This window comes from Haliotis rubra, unplaced genomic scaffold (assembly GCF_003918875.1).
Source record: "Haliotis rubra isolate DU_JTF1 unplaced genomic scaffold, ASM391887v1 Scf90, whole genome shotgun sequence".
Taxonomy (NCBI): Eukaryota; Metazoa; Mollusca; class Gastropoda; order Lepetellida; family Haliotidae; genus Haliotis; species Haliotis rubra.
Window position 1 is genome coordinate 4797 of NW_025767635.1, and position 12247 is coordinate 17043.

At 48.4% G+C, this 12247-nt stretch overlaps 1 long non-coding RNA gene across 2 annotated transcripts; it reads left to right on the forward strand.

Annotated features, from left to right (window-relative positions):
• Positions 1-4788: 4788 nt before the first annotated feature.
• On the forward strand, positions 4789-6566 carry LOC124263979. Of its 2 annotated transcripts, XR_006895007.1 has the most exons (4): positions 4789-4815; positions 5772-5774; positions 6403-6514; positions 6554-6566. It is a non-coding gene; the product is annotated as an uncharacterized LOC124263979 (long non-coding RNA). The 2 variants fall into 2 exon arrangements; XR_006895006.1 differs by lacking the exons at positions 4789-4815; positions 5772-5774 and adding an exon at positions 5918-6017.
• Positions 6567-12247: the final 5681 nt, after the last annotated feature.

Consider the following 12247-nt stretch of genomic DNA (forward strand, 5'->3'; position numbering starts at 1 on the left):
TGTTATTGTAATCTAAGAAGTAAGCTGTTCAGCTTTTCGATCAGGCATAATTCCACATTACAGCACTTTATGGCATATATTGCCTTAGACTTCTATGACAGCTTGTGATATTTTAAGTCCTTTATGATTTAGGTATAGTAGAAATGTAGCGGGATGGCTCTGACTCAATGACACAACTCCGTTGAGGCTGTGGGTCGGATTTATTACGGTAGTTTGTATAAATAATACAAGTCTGAAACAATGTATATGTATATTGTAAGTGAAATTATTGACACCAACAATTTCTAACCATAGGTCAAAATATACCTCCACCAAATGCATAAATTCAGTTACAATAAATACTGAATTAACCTTTCAACAATTTAACATATTTTTGTAGTTTATTCCTTTTAAATAAAACCAAGTGTAACTAACCTGTAATTCACCAAAGTCACAATCCTCCATCCATGACTTTCAAACCACCTTGCCAGGTTGGGAGAAAGACAGCAAGTGAACAAACTTCACACTTTCCAAATGCAACTAAATTCAACATCCAATCATGATGCTGCACATCTTCAGCCAATAAAAACCAAGGACAAGACAGCAGACCAGAGGCGTGTTCAGAACCGCGAGTGCCCGCGAACGCTAGCAAGCGATCCTGAACACCTCTGCCCGCTTCGGCCAGCATCTGTGAACCATTCTCACAGCTGCCTTCGCCAAGCCGAACCAAGATTGCGATCATGTTTAATGTCATTCGTCACCACTTCCCCCTCTCCGTAACCTCCAAAAAGAAGACATGGAGGATATTTTGTTAATGTTGTCAAATAACATGTATATGTCATCGAGTGGTCTGAAAAAGTTGATATGTTCTCGAGTTAGCGTAACCATTGACAACATTAACAAAATATTCTATTTATTATATTTTGTTCATTGTTTAGAAATGATCGAGAAAGATCGATTTAAGTGGTTAAGCGTTTCGTAGTTCAGGCAAAGTGATATTCTACTCAGTGAAAATGACAATACCATTTTTACTTTCACCAATATTTACAGTATTTCACCCTTAAGAATATAATAAAGAAGCTACTAGTATTCGGCATGTCTCGGAACAACAGAGTTTGGTCACGAATGGTTTATTGTAACCAAGCTCAGCGTCCGTTCAGGGCGATCTGGGCTTCATGAGGAAGCAATCGGCGGAGCTTCGCGGTTCTGAACACGCCTCTGACCTCATTAAGACTTGGCTAATTTGCATAGGAACTACTTTCAACCCTTGACCCAGTGGTGACTATAAATAAATCATGTAAACCTTTTCACTGACAATTGTATTATTGTTTAAGGTGTTATGAACTGATTTCAAACAGGACCATAAGACAAGACATATTAAAATAGATTGCTTTTCCAGAAATTTTAATATTTGTATATTTTGTACTTGTTTCACACTTGTATTTGTTACACACTTGTTTTGTACTTGTTACAGAGACACAGTTAGCACTCTTAAATGTGTAAGTCATTTAGGTGTAAATTTGCCAAGCTTTCATGTTCAAGTCGCTCAAGTGACTTGCTCATGAAATATACAGTTTACATGCAGTATAAGCCATACAGAGTTGCTTCCCTTCAACTGTCAATCTATAATGACATTTGTGTAGCTTGTGTAGCCTATTTTAGTGTCTATTTCATTGTCAATATTTGGTAAATTGTGTAATTTTAGGACATTGTATTAATCTTTATGATTATGGCAGAATATTCAGGAAAATACTTGCTTTAAGTACTGTGTGGACTTTAAGTGATATTTCAGGACATATACATTATTGCCAATGTATTTTGTAGTTGCACATTCAGTTTAGGTTATCATTGTGACAGTTTTGGATATCATATTTAGGCATACCTAGACTATATGACTTAGTGCTATGGATTGTGGTACTTACCATATTCAGGTCCATTGGGACTAAATTTGGGCTTTGTATTTTTCAGGTTTTTACCTTTGGTACTGCCATCCAAACCTTTCCACAATAGGTTTGGTCAGTATTGTCGCCAGTACTACCATCCAAACCTTTCCACAATAGGTTTGGTCAGTATTGTCACCATGTTATCTGCAAGTTATTTATTCCAACACATGTTTCAGGTCTAGAGACTATATTCTTACTCAGAATTGAGATCCATAAGTCAAGATACAAGGAAAAAGGCCAGAAGATAAAACAACATCCGAGTGAAACGTATAGGTACATATCCAAGGACAACAGAAGTCAAGGTACAGACACAAGTGTAAAGATAACAGCAAGATTGAGTTATATGCAGGGATTAAGATTACCGTGTGTATTTGTCTCATATAAAGTGCTGGAAATAGCAAACCCGATTGATTTAGTTAAAACGTGCCTGATAATATAACAAAGGCGAATTCTGATGCAGTGATCAGGAAAATATAGTATCTGAAACTTATTTTATAAAGAGAAATATATTCTAGTTTTGTTTCATTTTAATAAATAATAATAATAAAAATAATACACAAGATTTCTATAGCCTTATTTGCTTATTTAAAACACTCTAGTAAACTTGACATATATCTAATACTGTATGGTGATATACAGGTGGTATACAAGTGATGCTAAAAGATAAAATATTAAAAGCATGGTAAAACACATACAAGGAGTAAAATTGTACACAGTGATAAAACCAATGATACATTTTGTGGAATAAGCAGCTTAAAAAGAAGAATTTTAAGAGCTTTCTTAAAAATGTTCAGTGAGGATGAATTTTCAGAGGCTAACTGGTAGACTGTTCCAAAGATTAGCTGAAATGCTGTCAAAACATCTGTGGCCATCACGTTACTGTCTTTGGTTGACAGAGACGGGATTCAGATTCTGATCTGAGTGATGGCTGGATGATATGGCACAACACGTTCCTGAAGATAGTATGGGGCCAAACCGTGGAGACATTTACAGGCATACATCAGGATCTTATACTGGCATCTCTGTCTGACTGGGAGCCAGTGCAGCTTCTCTCTCACAGGCGTCATCTCCTCATGTCGGCCAGTCTTGGTAATGAGTCTAGCCGCACAGTTCTGCACCTTCTGTAAACGACTGGTGAGACTTTCAGGTTGTCCACAGAGAAGACCATTTCCGTAATCCAGTCTAGATGTTACTAAAGCATGTACTAGAGTCTTACAACAGTCTTCTGTGATGTATCTGCGTATGGCTGAAATACTTTTCTGATCTGGAAGTAGTATCATGGAATAATAATTCATACGGAAATTCATTATTAATTATAACCACCACTACAAGTGATATATTAGGATTCAGATATTAGGAAAATATAAATATAGAATATTAGTTTCATCAGGTATCAGTAATAGCTAGAGAAAGACTCAGGTCAAAAGAAATAAAACTCATCTCACAGACATACTATTGAAAAAGGTATAAGTTACGGCCGCACAATTTCACAGATGTTCAAGATAAATCCTAGCCTAAGGTTTCAAGGACTCCAACCTTTCAGTAAGACAAAGTAATGTCTTTATGATTTAATGAACTGCTTTGATAAAGTAAACATGTCATCACCTCCATTAACATATATTGTGCAAACACTTCAAATTAGGGTCATTAAACCATCTATTATAACACCATAACCATCCAAGCAACATGTCAGCACAATTAGTGCCAGGTGAAATAGGATTAGCAGGATTAAGTACTCTCCCTGTCTGGTCATTTCATTTGTAGGACACACCCAATACCGCATATTCTGTATTTCATTGGTTAGTATAGGGAACACCCATTTTGTATCATTCAATGAATCATAATGTTTTATTGTTTCAATTTTCGATAAAAGTCTAACTGCATTTGTCCATCAGTCATCTGCAGCCTGGCTGCGAAGGGGAGGAGCTTAGAGGGAAGCAGCCAAGCAAGACTCAAGACACTGTGGGTTCTACTCACGGGGAACTGTTCCCAGCCACCCATGGCGAGTATCACTGGGAACACCTTCTCTGTTACGCCCGAGGTACACAGGAAAGCAGGAATGTGAAGTAGGGGAGTAGCCGGTGTCTACTCCCAACGGGAAAGAGTAAGGAGAGGGCCGTGTCCACTCCCGATAGTGAAAAGGAGGAGTGGCCATGTCCACCTCGAAGAGAGAAGAGCAAAGGTGGCCATGTCCACTCTATGGTGAAAGGGAGAGCAGGGGAGTGGCCGTGACGTGACCACCCCAGGAGAGAGAAGGTGGTTGCCGCAACCACCAACCAAGGAGAGAAAAGGGGTTGCCGTGCCACCAACCAAGGAGGTGAAGGGGGTTGCCGCCCCCCCGAGAGAGAAGGAGAGTGAAGGGGAGTGGCCGTGACCACCCGAAGGAGGAGAAAGGTGGTTGCCGCAACCACCAACCAAGGAGTGAAAGGGCTGTGGCGTGTTACCACTCCCCAGAGAGTAGGGAGTGTCCGTGACCACCCCCAAGGAGAGAGAAAGGTGGTTGCAGCAACCACCAACCAAGGAGTGAAAGGGGAGGCGGTGGCCACTCCCCAGAGAGAGAGTAGGGGAGTAGCCGTGACCACCCCCCAAGGAGAGAGAAAGGTGGTTGCCACAACCACCAACCAAGGAGTGAAAGGGAGTGGCCGTGCCCTCGAGGAGAGAGAGTAGGGAGTGGCGTGACCACCAACCCAAGGAGAGAGAGAAGGTGGTTGCCGCAACCACCAACCAAGAGCTGCCGCAACCACCAACCAAGGAGGGGGGCGGCCGCTCCCCTCCCAAAGGTGAGAGTAGGGGGGGCCGTGACCACCCCCCAAGGAGAGAGAAAGGTGGTTGCCGCAACCACCAACCAAGAAGTGAAGAAGGGGGCTGGCCGTGCCCACTCCCAAAGGTGAGAGTAGGGGAGTGGCGTGACTCACCCCCCAAGGAGAGAGAGAAAGGTGGTTGCCGCAACCACCAACCAAGGAGTGAAAGGGGGGCGGCCGTGCCCACTCCCAGAGGGAGGAGAGTAGGGAGTGGCGTGACCACCCCCCAAGGAGAGAGAAAGGTGGTTGCCGCAACCACCAACCAAGGAGTGAAAGGGGCGTGCCCGTCCCCTCCCCGAGAGAGAGTAGGGAGTGCCGTGACCACCCAAAGGAGAGAAAGGTGGTGGCCGCGCAACCAACCAAGAAGTGAAAAGGGGAGCGGCCGTTACCCACTCCCCGAGAGAGAGTAGGGGAGTGGCCGTGACCACCCCCCAAGGGAGAAGAAAGGTGGTTGCCGTGACCACCAACCAAGGAGGAGGAAGGGGAGCCGCCGCCACCACCCCCCGAGAGAGAGAACCTCAAGGGAGAAGTGGCCGTGAGACCTCAAAGAAAGGGAGTGGCGTGACCACCCCAAGGAGAGAGTAAGGTGGTTGCCGCAACCACCAACCAAGGAGTGAAAGGGGGAGTGGCCGTGCCCACTCCCCGAGAGAGAGTAGGGGAGTGGCCGTGACCACCCCCCAAGGAGAGAGAAAGGTGGTTGCCGCAACCACCAACCAAGGAGTGAAAGGGGGAGTGGCCGTGCCCTCCCAAAGGAGAGAGTAGGGGAGTGGCCGTGACCACCCCCCAAGGAGAGAGAAAGGTGGTTGCCAGCAACCACCAACCAAGGAGTGAAAGGGGGAGCGGCCGTGCCCACTCCCAACGGAGAGAGAGTAGGGGAGTGGCGTGACCACCCCCAAGGAGAGAGAAAGGTGGTTGCCTCAACCACCAACCAAGGAGAAGTGAAAGGGTGGCTGCCGTGAACCACCCCGGAGAGAGAGTAGGGGAGTGGCCGTGACCACCGCAAGGAGAGAGAAGGTGGTTGCCGCAACCACCAAGCAAAGGGTGAAAGGGGGTGGCTGTGGCCCGCTCCCGGAGAGAGAGTAGGGGAGTGGCCGTGACCACCCCCAAGGAGAGAGAAAGGTGGTTGCCGCAACCACCAACCAAGGAGTGAAAGGGGAGGCTGTGGCCGTGCCCTCCCAAAGAGTGAGTAGGGGAGTGGCCGTGACCACCCCCCAAGGAGAGAGAAAGGTGGTTGCCGCAACCACCAACCAAGGAGTGAAAGGGGGAGCGGCCGTGCCCACTCCCAAAGGTGAGAGTAGGGGAGTGGCCGTGACCACCCCCCAGGAGGAGAGAGAAAGGTGGTTGCCGCAACCACCAACCCAAAGGAGGTGAAAGGGGAGCGGCCGTGCCCCCTCCCCGAAAGAGTAGGGAAAGGCCGTGACCAGCCCCCAAGGAGAGAGAAAGGTGGTTGCCGCAACCACCAACCAAGGAGTGAATGGGGGAGTGGCCGTGCCCACTCCCTGGAGAGAGAGTAGGGGAGAGGCCGTGACCACCCCCCAAGGAGAGAGAAAGGTGGTTGCATGGAGTGAAAGGGGGAGTGGCCGTGCCCGCTCCCAAAGGTGAGAATAGGGGAGCGGCTGTGACCATCCCCCAAGGAGAGAGAAAGGTGGTTGCCGCAACCACCAACCAATTAGTGAAAGGGGGAGTGGCCGTGCCCACTCCCAACGGAAAGCAAGGGGGAAAGGCCGTGTCCGATCCCCCAGGGGAAAGCAAGGGTGTAGCTGTGTCTACACCCCAGCTAGAGAGAGGAAAGTTTGCTGCCGGGACTGCCCCCTGCATTGAGAAAGTAAGGGGAACAGCCGTGCCTGGTCCCCAGTGCTTGAAAAATGGAATAGCCGTGTCAAGAAATGTAGCCGTGACAACATTTAATCCAACCTATCCGGGGTTGGAAAAAAATAGAGAAAGAAAAGCCTGAAAAAAGAGTCCTGGCATGGGGACATGCCGCCCCCTAGCCAGGACTCAGTCACCAGGGAGACTGAGCCCGAGAGTCTGCCCAACTCTTGGGGCCTTACTGTTAGCAAGGAAGTAGCCATGTCTACCTCCACACCAACCGCTGGTAGGGTTGGCACAGATATGGGACTGATGACCCCTATATAAACATAGAAATGGACTCTGAATCCGAAGAGGGAGTGCCTAGCCCTCAAAATATCGTAAGGGGAATGCCCAGCCCCAGTAGAGAAAGCTCAGAAATGAAAGTGCCTGAGAACGGTCCCGGTAAGACAAAACAGGAAATCAGCCAGTCAGACCTGGTACTAGTTCAAAAGCTTTGGACCAGGAACATTAGCTTTGTCATTGGACTTCTTAAACAAGCCAAAGCTACAACTAAGGCTGCCCCCCAAACAAAGCAGCAGGGGTGGGAGAGGCTAGTCTACTGCACAGACTACAACCTCACCCTCTCCAGCAGGGTCTCGGCCCAAGCTTTACGGGAGGAACTAGCTAAGTCAATCTCTGTGACAAAAATTCACAAAGCAAATCGGGGATATGTAGTCAGAGGTGACAACATAAATCATTGCGCCAAGCTCCCCACAAAAGTCCTTGACCAGGTTATAGTTTGGAAAGTGCCAGGCTGGGTCTCACACACGAGATGCGCGGTGCATCTTGATAAGGGTATCAGTGACAAACCCAGCAGCAACACGATCCTACTATAACTGACATGTATAGGATTAAAAGCCAAGGCAGGAATACCAGAGTAGTAATACTCACAATATTGGGAACCACAGTCCCAGAGACCATCAAAGTGGCAGGCGAAGTAGTAGCGACACTTCCCTACCTCAGGCGACCAAAACAGTGAGTCAACTGTTTAAATTACGGGCATGTTAAGGCAAACTGCCTCAGCGAGGCAAAATGCTGAACTTGCTCTAAACCAGCCAAAAACTGCAAGGGCAACTGTTCACTCTATTGCACAAACAGCAAAGTTAAGGGACACTCGTCCTTATCCAACTTCTGCAGGAGCAGGCAGCTTAAAAAACAGAGTCTAAACACGGAGACTCTTGGCCTCAAACTGTTCAGGGCGATAAACAGGTGGCGACCAAGGGCAAGGTCAATGCTGAGACACGGGCAAAAAAAGACTCGCAGGCAACCATATGGGCAGTGACGCCAAACCAAAGAGGCGTAAAGGCAAGAGAGGAAAAGGGGCAAAAAGGGTCCAAAGAACGCCGCCGAATTCAAACTAGACACACATAAGGACAGTGATGAAGGGACAAAACTCACCATACTCTGGGAGTTGGCTACCAGCATCCTGTCCTATGGGCAATCTGCTTCCTATCTCACACAGCAGATACATAAGCTGAAATAAACATTTAAACTACAAATAATAAGGACACAACTGTCATCATGAGCTTACAAATATTGCAATGGAATGCCAATGGTCTGAGGTCGCATGGCCAAGAACTCATAGCCCTAGTCAGACAACAGGTACTGAACCCCCACGTTATACTAATTCAAGAATCGAAACTGGGGAAGAGAGCAAACTTTCGGTTACCTGGCTACAAACAATATCGCATAAAAGACAGGAGCGAGGCCGAGAATGGGGGTGGACTGGTCACTTTTGTCGTCGACAATTGTACATCCACTGAGGTCAAAGCAGAGGTGGGAAACCTTGAAACCCAGGTCATCTCAGTCAGCATGGCAAATAGCAAAGAGATACGCATTGCAAACGTCTGTCACAGGACTGCCGATCCCACCAACATCGAGGAGCTAAACACACTCAGCAACTTGGTCGGGCATTCAGGCCTAATCCTTGGCGACTTCAACGCCCACAGCCCACTGTGGGGTGAGGAAACCAACCACTCTGACTGCCCCGGCAGGATGGTGGAGGATTGGTTAGAGTCACAGGGACTCGTTATACTGAATGATGGCTCTCCTACAAGACATTGTCCTACCCGAGGAGTTTGGACCAGCATAGATCTTGCTATTGCCACCAAAAACCTAGCCCGTGATTGCCAGTGGCAGGTTCATCATGACAGTTGGGGAAGTGAACACTCTCCGTGCTTCACTTTTCTCGGTATCCCACCTCTATGCGATGAAATCTCAAACCCTAGAGAGCGGTGGAACTTCTCCAAAGCAGGCTGGTCAAAATTCAGAATGGAATGCAATAAAATCGAACCGACTGAAGTCGTCTCTGACGACGTTGATACCTTTTGCCTAAACCTAACGTCGGCCATACACAAGGCAGCACTGGCCTCAATCCCACTCACCAAAGCAAAGGTCGGCGCCCGAGCCATCCCATGGTGGAACGAGGGAATAGCCAAAGCTCGACGCATTAGGAAAAAGGCATTAAATAGGTTAAAACGAGACAAGGCTGTCATAGGAGAAGTTCGTGTAGCTAGGAAACAAGTGAAAGATCTCATCGATCAGTCCAGGTCTGACTCATGGCAAGAGTTCTGTGGTTCCCTCAACCACAAAACAAACAGTAAAGCAGTCTGGCAAAAGAAACATGCTATCCGGGGGAAACGCAAGTCCGCTTGCATTCCCAAACTAACGGGGGCTACCAAAGTCACGGATAAAGCAAGTATCTTAGCCACCCACTTTGCCTCTGTCAGTAGCAACAACAATTTTTCTGAAGAGTTTACAAAGACAGAAAAATTGCTACCACAGCCCAAACAGCCCCCGTGCGATCAGCACGCATACAACCATGGTTTCAGTGTGGAGGAGTTCAGAACTGCTATACGCAACAAAAAGGGTACTTGTCCAGGGGAGGACATGGTCAGCTATGAGATGCTCAAAAGGTTGCCAGACAGCATCGCCAGCGTCATCGTACAATTGTACAATTTGATATGGGATCAGGGGGAGGTACCTGCAGCATGGAAACCAGGCTCAAACCAGGCAAGGAGGAGGCATCGGCCAACTCATATCGCCCAATACCCCTCACATCAAATCTGTGCAAGAGTATGGAGGCAATGGTGAACATACGCTTAAAGCACCACCTTGAGACAAACACACTCTTATCTCATGACCAGAGCGGTTACAGATCAAACCGCTCATGTCTTAACCACATTTTCCGAATGGAAAATGATATCAGATTAGCCCAGGTCAAGAAACAGTACCTAGCTGCTGTCTTTTTAGACTTCAGCAAAGCCTTTGACATGGTATGGCCTGATGGACTCCTCCAAAAACTAGAGAATGTTGGTGTACAAGGGAAATTGGCAAATTATGTTCAAAGTTTTCTGCAAGAAAGGTCAATATCAGTCTTAGTTGGAGACCACCTGTCTGATCGACACAGGTTAGATAATGGCACGCCGCAAGGAAGCATTATCAGTCCGACACTCTTCAACATCATGACTGACGACCTATTTGAACATGTCCGAAAGGACGATAACATAACAACACCTCTAAGTTCGCTGACAATGGGGCTGTTTGGGTCAGACATCGAGAGGTTCTCAAGATCCAGGCTCTGATCCAGAAAACCCTTGACGGTGTGGAAAAATGGTGCGATAAATGGGGATTTACCATCTCACCTGAGAAAACAATCGGAGTGGTATTCAAGCGGAAGGGTAGCAGAATATGCAACACACCTAGTCTCAAACTGAAGGGCAAAACGGTCAAATTTGAGAAATCAGCAAAGTTCCTCGGGGTTACTTTCGACCAACACCTCACATGGGCAAAACACATAGACAGCATAGCCCATAGGTGTCAGAAAGACCTCAATGCAATAAGAGCTGCATCCGGCAGCTCTTGGGGAGCTAACAGCGAAACGCCCCTGACCTTCTATAAGTCCCTCATCAGAAGCAAAATAGACTATGGGTGTGAAGCATACCACAGCGCCTCCCAACCGGTTCTTAACCGGCTTGAAACGATTCAATATCGTGCTCTTAAACTGGTTACGGGCGCGGCGGCCTGCACCTCCCACCAGGCCCTATTAGTGGAAACTGGGGAGCTACCACTCAAACTCAGACGTGAGAAGATGACATTGAACCATTGGAGTTGCTGCTCCAATCCACTTGTCACTAGACTATGGGAAGAGAAACTCTACCCCGAACGCATGAAAGCATGGCTCCAAAAAAGACCTGACACAACACCAGGCGGCTCAGAGTCATTCAGCTTAGGCGAGAACACGGATGTGACCGGGTAGAGCCTCCAACATGTCAAATGACAGTGCAATGTCCCCCATAGGAATTAAAATCACCCAATGTCGATACCACTCTCACAAATGAAGTGCCTAAAAGTGAGAACCCAATGTTGCTACGAAGCATTGCGCTTAGTAGGATTGACTCACTTTATGAAGACTCGGCTCACATCTATACTGACGGATCCAAGGATCCTGTGAGAAATAGAACTGCCTATGGTATCCAGAAGCATTAACAGCCAAGCAGCTGCTGGCTCCCACAGAGCACCTTGCAATGTACAGACCTCTAGCCAATTTCCTCTTGGAAAGTGAACTATGTCAGTATATCTAAAAAGAAATTATATCAATCAGCCAGCCTTCAGTTTGCTCGAGGGCGCCAAGGAGATTATACCACCCAAGCTCCTGACCTCGGAGGACCAGCCCAGCCAAACAAGGAGACAATATCACCCAGGCTCCCCGCCACGCTCATGCCGGTCGCACAGCCTGTCATCATGCCCGGTTGCCAAAGGGCTCATTGCACTCAGACCCCTAAGACTGGTCCACCAAACCACCATGCGTCCCAAAGAGGGTCTTAAAACAGGGTGTGGCCGTGTCCACTTCCCAGGGTGATAGCAGGGGAGTGGCCGTGTCTGCTCCCCAGAGTGATAGCAGGGGAGGCGTGGCTGTCTGCTCCCAGAGTGAGAGCAAAGGGTGGCAAAGGAGTGGCGTGTCTCGTGTCTGCTCCCCAGAGTGAGAGCAGGGGAGTGGCCGTGTCTGCTCCCCAGAGTGAGAGCAAGGAGTGGCCGTGTCTGCTCCCCAGAGTGAGAGCAAAGGAGTGGCCGTGTCTGCTCCCCAGAGTGAGAGCAAAGGAGTGGCCGTGTCTGCTCCCAGAGTGAGAGCAGGGGTGGCCGTGTCTGCTCCCCCAGAGTGATAGCAGGAGTGGCCGTGTCTGCTCCCCAGAGTGATAGCAGGGGGAGTGGCCGTGTCTGCTCCCAGAGTGATAGCAAAGGCGTGTCTGCTCCCCAGAGTGAGAGCCAAGGAGTGGCCGTGTCTGCTCCCCAGAGTGAGAGCAAGGAGTGGCCGCGTGTCTGCTCCCCAGAGTGAGAGCAAAAGGAGTGGCCGTGTCTGCTCCCCAGAGTGAGATAGCAAGGGAGTGGCGTGTCTGCTCCCCAGAGTGAGAGCAAAGAGGTGGCCGTGTCTGCTCCCCAGAGTGAGAGCAAGGGGAGTGGCCGTGTCTGCTCCCAGAGTGAGAGCACAAGGGAGTGGCCGTGAGCTCCCCAGAGAGCTGGGGGTGGCCGTGTCTGCTCCCCAGAGTGAGAGCAAAGGTGGTGCCTCCCCGTGTCGTGTCTGCCCCAGAGTGAGAGCAAAGGAGTGGCCGTGTCTGCTCCCCAGAGTGAGAAACAAGGGGAGTGGCCGTGTCTGCTCCCCAGAGTGATAGCAAA